Here is a 10,695-nt window from a genome sequence, read left to right on the forward strand (position 1 = left end):
ACGATGCGTCAGTGCGCAATACGAAGGGTTTCTCGAGATCGGGTGCTCTTAATATAGGGTGTTGTGATAGCATCCCCTTGAGTCTTTCAAATGCATTCTGGTGGATGTCCCTCCAGTCAAGTTTATTCGGGCATCCTTTCCGTGTGAGTTCTGTGAGAGGATGGGCGAGCTTTGCATAGTTTGGTACAAACTCCCGATAATAGCCAGTAAGGCCTAGAAAAGCACGTAGTTCTTTCTTAGTTTCCGGCCGCTTGGCAGACGCAATTTTCTGCGATGTTTCGTTCACTGGCTGTAACATGCCTTGTCCTACAACGTGGCCAAGGAAACTTGTCGTCAGGAATCCTATCTCACTTTTCTTGGGCTTTACAGTGAGATTGGCGGCTCGTACGCGCTCGAATATTTGAAGTAAAGTCGCCAGATGTTCCTCCCATGTTTTGGTGGCGACGAGAACATCGTCAAAATAGTCGTATACGTGAGGGATGGCGCCAACAACCTCTCTCATCAGCCGATTAAATACGGCGGGTGCAGTCTTAATGCCGAACGGCATGAATCGGAACTGGTACAAGCCCGAATCGCATGCGAATGCTGCAAACTCTTTGGATGCGCTCGACATCGGCACCTGCCAGTATCCTTTCGTGAAGTCGAATTTCGAAAAATACTGACGTCCCGTGAGTTGTGCGAACACCATGTCGGGTCGCGGTATCGGCTCCGAATCCGGTACGACTACACTATTCAGCTGTCGAAAGTCAATGCACAGGCGCATCGTACCGTCCTTTTTCTTGACGACAACAATCGGTGCCTGATAAGCAGATGTTGATTTTTCAATGATGCCTAAGCGCAACATCTCTTGGATCTCTTTTTCCACGGCTTCTTTAACTGCGAATGGCATCGGATATTGCTTGACATGGATGGGTATATCCGTCGTTAGCTTGAGGCGGCACTGTAGCACACCGGTTTTTCCTGGCAAATCAGAGAATATGTCTTGATATGTTTCAAGTAACTCGTCTACTTGTTTCCGCTGGTCTTTAGTAAGGTTAGAGCCTACAGTCACGTCTCGCCAATTCTGCGTTTGCACGAGTGGGGCATGAAGTGTATTCTCCGCGTTGTCAGTTTCCATTTGGTTGATTGACGTCACAGCAGCAGCTGTCGTCGTGGATATGTCAGTGGCCTTCCGCAGCTCATACCTTTTGAGCATGTTGATGCGGAAGACAGTGGTTCTGTGACCAAGGTCGACAGCATAATCCAATGGGCTCTTCTTCTCTATCACAGTAAAAGGGCCCTTCCATGTGAGGATCAGTTTGTTGTGATCCGCGGGCAGCAGCACGAGAACTTTGTACCCCACGCATAAGTCCCGTTTCTTCGCCTTGCGATCATAGTAGCTCTTCTGGCGAACGTGTGCCTTCGCAAGGTCCTGAGACACAATTTCGCAGGTTTGATGGAGTCGCTCCCGCAATTCTATGATATATTCGTAGGCCGACTTGGTCACGTCATCCAGCTTTGGGTTCGTCCACAGGTCTCTCAAAATCGTCATGGGACCACGAACGTACCGGCCGTAGAGTAACTCGAACGGCGAATACCCAGTACTCTTTTGTGGCACCTCTCGATAAGCGAAGAGAAGGGGCCCGAGGTAGCGGTCCCAATTCTTCGGGCACTCCTGACACATTCGTCTGAGCATGCGTTTCAACGTGCCGTTGAATCGCTCCACCAACCCATTGGCCATCGGATGATATGGGGTTGTCGGTAATTGCCTAATTGATAGTAGTCGGCTGAACTCCTTCATTACCGACGACATGAAGCTTGTCCCGCGGTCACTTACTATTTCGCGCGGTAATCCCACTCGAGACAGCATTTCCATTAGTCCTTCTGCCACGATCTTGCTTTCCATTGAAGGCAGTGCAATGGCGTCTGGATACCTCGTCGCAAAGTCCACCATGGTTAAGATGTACCTGTTGCCCTTGGACGAGGTCGGTGACAAAGGGCCGACGATGTCGATGCCCACGCGAGAAAACGGAGTCTCAATGACTGGCATGGTACCAAGCGGAGCTCGACCGACTAAATGGCGCGGGACAGTCCGCTGACAGATGTCGCAGGACTTCACAAACCTCTTGGTTTCCGATTGAACTCCTGGCCAGTAAAATTCGGCAAGGATGCGGTCAGTTGTTCGGGAGATCCCTTGATGACCGGCGAGGGTTCCTTCGTGGGCGAGCTTGAGCACCGTCTCTCGCAGCTGTCTCGGCACAACCAGTTGCTCGAGTTCCTTCTCCGACAGTAGCTTGTGCTTCCGATATAATATTTCATCGGCAAGAAAGTAGCGTGTTTCCCGATTATTTACAATTACCTTTTTACCAACGCTTTCGTAACAACGCCGTAATGACGGGTCACTTCTTTGGTATTCCTCGAGAGTCGTTTTATCCATGGTTGTGACAGTGGCTTTAAGAACAGGTAGACAGGATGTGGCGCGTGTCCCTTCTGCTGCTGCAGCGCTGTCAACGAGTGGATCTTGATCTTCGGTTCCACGAGGCGTGCAAGTTGTCTCTTCGGCTGCTGGTAGGTACTGTGAACCCTTCCCGACATCACCTTGCTTATCGTCCGCGATACTGTGCACGGGCGAGTTAGCTGCCTCGGTGACGACCTCCGGTCCGCTATCCTGCTGACTCCCACGACGCTGCTGAGAATTGTGCGAATATCCTTGCTCTGCAGACCGGACACCTTCGATGTTGTCTAGCACGACATCATACAGCGGGTTCTTCATGCATTTAGCTCGCACGATACCGGTAAAGAACGGCGTGTCCAGATAGACTATTGCCTCTGGCAAGTAGTGCACGGTTCTATCGAGCAAGAAAACAGGGCTTGTGGTACCCGTAAACTTTTCTTCCGGGACAAGTCTTTCTCGTACTACTACGGTGTTGCATCCCGTATCTCGAAGAACAGATACTGTCTTGCCCTCGAGCAATCCTTTCGCCACAGGTAGAGTTCCGACGTCAGCCGCAGTTGGGGTAGGTGTCGACGTGGTATTCACGACTGGAATAGTCTCCCCATTCTGAAGCACGACGTACCCGTCCTCTGGTTTCTCCGGTACAGCAGTGCCACCTACTTCTTTGGGCGACAACATGCATGACGCCAGCCGCCTTTCCTGTGTTCTAGTTGCCTCCGCAGCCGAACCGTTCTTGCCACTCGACCAGCCTGTTGCTGACTGGTTATTTCTCGTCCGAGACCAACATTCAGACGCTCGGTGTCCTGACTTATTGCACAGGAAACACAGACTCTGGCTCTTGAACTGCCGCTTCGCGGTCTCTGTTTTACGAGCATCTGCTGAGCTCTCCTTCATTAGCTTGTCCTTACCCAAATTGATCAGATCTTGAGCTTCTAGGAAGCAATCAGCGCTCTGTGCTAACGAGTTCAACTTCTTGCAATTCCGCTCTTTCAGAAATACCCTAAGAGTGGGAGAGCATCCCTTCATGAACTGTTCTGCAATCATTACGTCGCGAAGAGCGTCATACGTTTTCTCGACATTTGCAAGTTCCACCCAACGGTCAAAATGACCTGCTATGCGAGAAGCATACTGCAGACCCGTCTCTTTGTCCTCTGGTCTCGCCTTACGAAATTTCTCGCGGTATCCTTCAGCGGTATACCGGAATCTTAACAGCAGTGTTGTCTTCACCTGATCATAGTCAGAGGCGGAAGCAGAGTCAAGTCGACTAATGACGGATAAAGCCTCTCCCGTCAGGCACAAGCTGAGCGATAAGGCCCATTTGCTCTGAGGCCACTCCTGAGACACTGCGACGCGCTCAAAACGCTGCAGATATGCGTCGAGGTCATCTCGCATCTCTTTGAAGGGTGGCAACAGCTTGTGCGGGCTACAGCTATCCATTACAGCTGGTGACGCTGCGTCGTCACTCACCGGCCGCCCACTTTCTCCCGCGTTCGAACTAGTTGCCTGCTCTTGTAGCTTCAGCTTCAGCTGCAGAATGCGCTCCTCGGCTTGTAGCCGTCTCTCCTCCAGTTCTATCCTCTCTCGCTGCTCGTTGCGGACTTGCACGCGAAGGTCCCTTTCAATAACGCGCTCCGCATCAACCCATTCCTGTAGTGCGGAACCTGTTAGACCCATGTCCTTTCCGATCGCGTGTAGCCTCTCTATATCCATTGGTGCGCCTCGCCCGTCTGGCACTCGGCAAGATGTTAAAGCCGATCCTGGCAGGCTCGCCAAAATTGTGGGGGTCTGAACGTGGGCGCAGGTTGGCCAGACGAACGACGTACGCTCCAAGAGACACAGGGAAGTTTAATATGACACGAACCAGGACGTCAGACCAAACATGTACACAACGAGCATAAACATATCCTATATAGCCTATTTACAAAACCTCAGTCACGCGCACTCACAGTCTGCGGGCGTCGGTCTTGCGGTGCGGCGGCGGGTCCGAAGAAATCGACGCGGTCGGGCTTGCGGCGAACCTTGGCACGGCCACGGCAGCACGTCAGCACGGTGACGTAGCCAGGGTGTCGGAACAGCGCCGGTCGTGGCCCCGGCTCAAGAACAGCCCTGGAGGCACCCTGAATAGCATCAGGCGAGGCTCCCAGGTCGAAGACGAGCACCGGGGCGTGGCCCAGGCTCGTGGACGGCACCCGGGTGTGGACCGGCAGGAAGAACTGCCCGGGACGAAACCCGAGCCAAGGACGGTAGACCGGTCACAGGAGCCAGGACGAGGCCCAGCTCAGGAGGCCGCGACGATGGCGAAGCCGGAACGGAGCCAGAACTTCATGCGCTCTCGTCGAGTTCGTCGTCAGTCTTCCCAGGCCAGCCACTTCTTCCTCCACGCTCGAGCTGCCTTTTCGTGGCCCGAGCACCACGCGCGCCTTTCTTCATCGGCCCCGCACGCCGATCATCATCACGGGGAGCCCGCGCACTTCAAATTCGGCACCGCACGCCGAGCACCACACGACGCCGACGCTTGTTCACCGTCCTCTTACCACAGCCTCTCTTTTTCGTGTTGTCAGTAATGTCGCCATGATATGGTGCTACTTGTATGTACGATATCGATGTATCGATAGTGATCTGAAACGGTTGCCTGCACTACGCTGAGCGAGTTACCAAACAAATCAATCCGAATTTACAGACCGTATAGCTGCGATAATCTTTGATAGCAATCATGAATTCCAGGGGTTTCTCCCCCCCCCCCCCCCCCCCCCGTTTCCTAGGCATTCACGCCATTACAAGTTTCTGCAGATGGTACGCGCAAAGAAGGCACCAATATGCAACTTGTCCAGCACAAATCAAACTTCACAGACCTTTACTGAATACAGCGTTCATTACTCAGGTACCTTTATGATCCCAGCGTAGAAAGCGGCGCAGTTTTGAAACGCCGCGCACTAAAAACTAGTAAAATATCCTCGTGAACTGCGCAATGAACAGTGGCCGAACGTAAGCAACATTACCGCGTTACATTTCTAACAAATGCATGTTATATGATCACAACCTTACCGCAGTTAAGTAGTAAGAAAAAGCCAGCGGCCACCCTACTGCACGAAACAAACGTTGCCCTGACTGCTTGCATGTTATATGATCACAACCTTACCGCAAATAAGTAGTAAGAAAAAGCCAGCGGCCACCCAACTGCACGAAACAAACGTTGCCCTGACTGCTTGCATGTTATATGATCACAACCTTACCGCAAATAAGTAGTAAGAAAAAGCCAGCGGCCACCCTACTGCACGAAACAAACGTTGCCCTGACTGCTTGTATGTTATATGATTACAGCCTTACCGCAAATACGTAGTAAGAAAAAGCCAGCGGCCACCCTACTGCATGAAACAAACGTTGCCCTGACTGCTTGCTCGTTACCGTCGTCGCTGCGCCTACTCGCGTCAGACGCAAAAGCCCCTTCACTACTCTGTACCCAGGATAAGAAGATGACTGAAAATGGTTGATGCTCCACACTCAATAAAAAGAAGGAAAGTTTATTACCTTGCGCACTGCTTCGTCCGCAGCGACGACAGGCTCACGTAGGACACCGTGACGAACTTGTAGCTTCGTTGTCGTTGTCGTTGCGATGCAGTTTTTGAAGCGTAATACCTGTCGACGAAGTCGCTTGGTAGGGCCGGTACACTGCAAACGCAAACTAGCCGAATTGGGCGTTTTAAGGGCTACAATCCTCCTTAATACTACCTTCATCTGGACAGTACTCACTTAGGGTGTAATGAGGTGGGTGTAATAAAGTTCTGCGTCCTCAATTTTACTTCGTTAAGAAATTATGTGGAAGAAAGGAGGTAAATTCACTATATGACGCCATTCGTCGAATGGAGTTCCAAGAACAAAAAACTCCCATCTCATTTCCTCTGGCATATGTTCTCTCTTTTTTTTCCGAAGCTTTCCATAATGCCTTCAGTGCTGGCGGGCATGTATGCAGCTGTGCGGGGGAAAGAAGTAAAAGAAAGAGGCGGCATGCTTCAGCGCACTAAAAATCCCTTGCACAGATAGCCCAGAGAAAGAGATATACGCGACCCTCAGAACGGCTGGAGAGGAAGCGAGGCAGCCCTTTGGCCTTGGCGGCTGCAGCCTACTGCGGCCCGCCCCCACCAGGTCAAAAGCAAGCCAGACGAGGCGCTACCGAAGTGAAATGGGACAAAGCTTCGCGCCGCATGCGCGCGCGAAGACAAAAAAAAAACATAGAAAAAAAGAAAGAAACTCGAGGAGGGAGTCGTTCCCGCGGCGGCGCGATCGTCGCAGCTAGGCCGGCTAGGCCTTGTCAACGCCACTTCTCAAGTGATCAGCTGTGTCGGTCGTGTGTGCGCGTTTTGTGCCTGCAGCCTCACTGTGTTCTCGCCGCTGGATGTGATATGCGTGGTTTGACGACAGTGCGACATGCTGCGCTGCGAGTGCGATAATTGCGACGGCCTGTCGACTCAAGCGAGCGTGCCGCTGTGCATTACCAAGCAGATGATGGACACACTGCGTGCTCGGCACAGTCAGGAACAAAAATGGTAAGTAATACTGATGTTCTCTACCTTTGCGAGCCCTTATCGTCGCTTATGCACCTGTAGATGACCTTCTGCACATTGCATCGCCTGAAAAGTGCAATGAAAAGCAAAAAAAAAAAGAAAAGTAAAATCGGCATGTCAAGCTTGCGAAATGCCCGCCAGCGCACCATGAGCGTGGCATGTAACCCATGCCGTACATTACATGCATGTCATTCATTGTTTCCATGTTACCAGCTGTCAATTATGTACGTCATACAGTCACGTCACGCTATACCAATCTTGGTATGATATCAAGTTAGAGAACCGGACGCCAGTGCACCAGGCCCCATGCCGTAAATGACATACATGTCGTTATTTTCATGTTACTATATGTCATTTATGTTCGTCGCACAATCACGTCACGCTATATCAATTTAGGTGTATGTCAAGCTAGCGAACCGGCCGCGAGCGCACCATGAGCGTTTCGTGTGTACATGACATGCATGTCATTATTTTCATGTTGCCATCTGTCATTTATGTTGGACGTACAGTCACACTGCACAATACCAATTTTGGTGTATATGAAGCAGGCGAAACGGTCACTAGCGCCCCCGAGACCATGTTGTCAAAATAACGCCATACATGACAAGCGTGTCATGATTTGCACGTTAGAAACTGTCGTTTATGTGCGTCATACACTCTTGTGACGCCATACCTATTTTGGTAAATATCAAGTTAACGAAACAGTCGCAAGAGAACCAAGGGAGTGACGTGTAAATCATGTGGTTAATGAATGCATAGTATGATTTTCAAGTTAAGACCCATCATTCATGTTCTTCATGCAGTCGTGTCATGCCACACGAATTTTGGCATACATCCCATTAACGAAACAACCACATGAGCTATGAGTCGTAGGCGGCTAGATAGATAGGTAGATAGATCCGTTCAAAGACGTAGAAGTGTTTAACAAATGCTTCGCATTTAAGTCGTTAAACTCAGACAGCAATGATGTGTCATGCATGTTTTGGAACTTCTGTGAATATCACTCATGCTTCATACGACCAGTCAATCGACCCAGGAGTGCGCCCTGATAAAGTTGTTTGCACGATATAATTTTCTTGCCTGCGATAAAGCATGAATGAGGCATGATGCTTTCAGGGAATATACATTAGAGCAAAAGGCCACGGTTATCACATTGTCACATGAAGGAATGTGCATAAAAGACAACTTTGTTTTCGATTTATTCTTTTCTCCAACTTCATTTGTTTGTTTTAATCCTTCATCATCGTGTCAATTTGCGCACATTGACATGTGACAAGACCGTGCGCTCTCATTTTGCAGCATCTACCTTGGATGCAGTCAACTACCCTGGACATCTTTCTCCCGCCATGCAACTGTGAGAACCCACCGAAGCACAGATTGTCAGGAAGTGGAAAGACTTTTCGGCAACAATTTTGCATTGCGCACTCTGCCCGTCTCCTGAAATAGCATATTAAGGTACATAAGCTTTGTACCTTCATACATATGTATCAAGGAACAGTGAAATAGTATATCAAGGTACATTAACATCATTAGCTTGGATTCATTTAGCTAGAATGAATAAATCATGTTAAAGCTATACAATGACGGCCATATCATGTGACAGACATCTGCTAAGTGCCCCGCCACGGTGGTCTAGTGGTTATGGCACTCGACTGCTGACCCGAAGGTCGCGGGATCGAATCCCGGCCGCGGCGGCTGCATTTTCGATGGAGGCGAAAATGTTCGAGGCCCGTGTACTTAGATTTAGGTGCACGTTAAAGAACCACAGGTGGTCGAAATTTCCGGAGCCCTCCACTACGGCGTCTCTCATAATCATATGGTGGTTTTGGGACGTTAAACCCCAGATATTATTATTATTATTATCTGCTAAGTGCAGTGTGTATTGTGAAGCACACGCGTTTTATGGTATTGAATGAATGGATAAATGTTTATTCCAGCAAAATACAGAAAATGGGCCTCAAGTGAAAAGCGACAATGGTAGCTTGAGAAGTGCACAAGGCCCAGTAGAGCAAAAAGAGAGAGAGAGCAGCAGAAACGTGTGCACGTTCAAAGGCAAAACATATACGCATACAAAAAGAAACAGGAAAGACAAAGCAGAAGAAACGTGCACATTCAAAGGCAAACACCTATGCCATCTGCAAAGTGACAAAATCAAAAAGGGTAAACATTTACGCTAGTGAAAACAATGAAAATCAGAAAACAGTGAAAACAGAAAAGAAGGAACGGCCATTCAACGGCATGGATGGAATGCAACTTCATTGGTCAAGTATCAACAGTGGAATTTGCCAAGGTTACATGTGCATATTCTTAGCCATTAGGAGATGTGCAAGGCTAATTTAATCGCATTGACATAAGTCAGCTGTTGAGTCTGTTGAGCCAGATTGTTGAATCATCTTGTTTATTCCCTCTCGTTAATTTGCTGTTTTGCATTATGTTGCCATAGTTTTCAAGGTCAATACATAGTATCATGACTGTTGACACAACTTGACAAGGCGAAAGCGCTGTTATTGTGCTCAGGCCTTAGTTTATCCTCATTAGAAGTGCGCTGTTTATTTTTGCCATGGTTCAGTGCCAAGTTGCCCAATATTCACTCCTAAACAGAGTAGGTGCGGTTAATGAAGACCTTGCTAACATTCACAACCCTTTTAAAGTGTACTTATAATGATAACTTTACTGACATCAAAAAATACCCACATAATGGTAATTATGGCAAGAGTACACTTCTGGTGGTGTTTCGCTTTTTTTTTTCGCCCTGTGCACACGAAGTGAAACGCTCACAAGGAAATACTTAGCAGCATCTCAATTTTGTATTTATTTCGTGTTTTGACAAAATGTCTGCAATAAGGATAGTCAAGTGCGAATCTTCGGTAAGACATTCATTTTTATGTATACAGAAATCTTAGTGGACTTCTTTTTTGTGTAATTTTCAGGAATACACTTCTGGCAAAGCAGCAAGTGTTGCTTGCCCACCAGTCTGTGTTCAAGTCAAGTGTATTGTGGGCATGAGTGTCGGCAGGATTTTGTCTTGGGGGTGCAAGGCGGCGTAACGTGTCGGCCTGGTGAGCAGGAGAGCATTGGTGTAGCTTGGGTGGGGTCAAGTGCTGGTGTGTCTTGATGGCGGCAGGTGCCCTTTGTGCAAACCCCTGCCGACACCCATGATTGTGGGAACACCCTGATGTGCCTCACTTTACACTATGTCGAACAGCTCGTACATCTTAGCACATTTAGGCCAACACTGGTATTGATGCAGAGTGTTATGCGCAATGCTGCGTGCAACCTTTCTGATATCGTGTGCATTTGAAAATTTCGCATTGTTTAAAAAGACGCTGAGTGGACCCAGTGTTATTCAGCAAACATAAGTCTTATCAGGGGCAGTTGGGCGAGTTGGTGTATATTCATAGTTAAAGAGGGTGCAAAAAAAGTCACAGCACAGAGAAATGAAGGGGACAGGATGACGCGCTACTAGCAACTGAAGTTTAATCGAAACCACAGAAAGATGTAAACACACAGTACGAAAAAATTACAAGACTAAACAATCACACATCCATAGAGGAATGAAGGGGGCAGACAGGACAATGCGCTACTAGTAACTGAAGTGTAATCAAAACCACAGAAATATATAAACACACATGAATAAAAAAGCCGCACATGTTCAGTTGTTAGTAGTGTGTCGTTCCGTCCCCTTTTTTGCTATGTGTT

General features: G+C 48.7%; 1 long non-coding RNA gene across 1 annotated transcript; it reads left to right on the forward strand.

The window, feature by feature from the left end:
- The first annotated feature begins 6,946 nt into the window (after positions 1-6,946).
- On the forward strand, positions 6,947-10,082 carry LOC125757734 (uncharacterized). The gene is made up of 3 exons (XR_007415491.1): positions 6,947-6,978; positions 8,296-8,451; positions 9,927-10,082. It is a non-coding gene; the product is annotated as an uncharacterized LOC125757734 (long non-coding RNA).
- Positions 10,083-10,695: the final 613 nt, after the last annotated feature.

Source organism: Rhipicephalus sanguineus, chromosome 1 (genome assembly GCF_013339695.2).
Source record: "Rhipicephalus sanguineus isolate Rsan-2018 chromosome 1, BIME_Rsan_1.4, whole genome shotgun sequence".
Taxonomy (NCBI): Eukaryota; Metazoa; Arthropoda; class Arachnida; order Ixodida; family Ixodidae; genus Rhipicephalus; species Rhipicephalus sanguineus.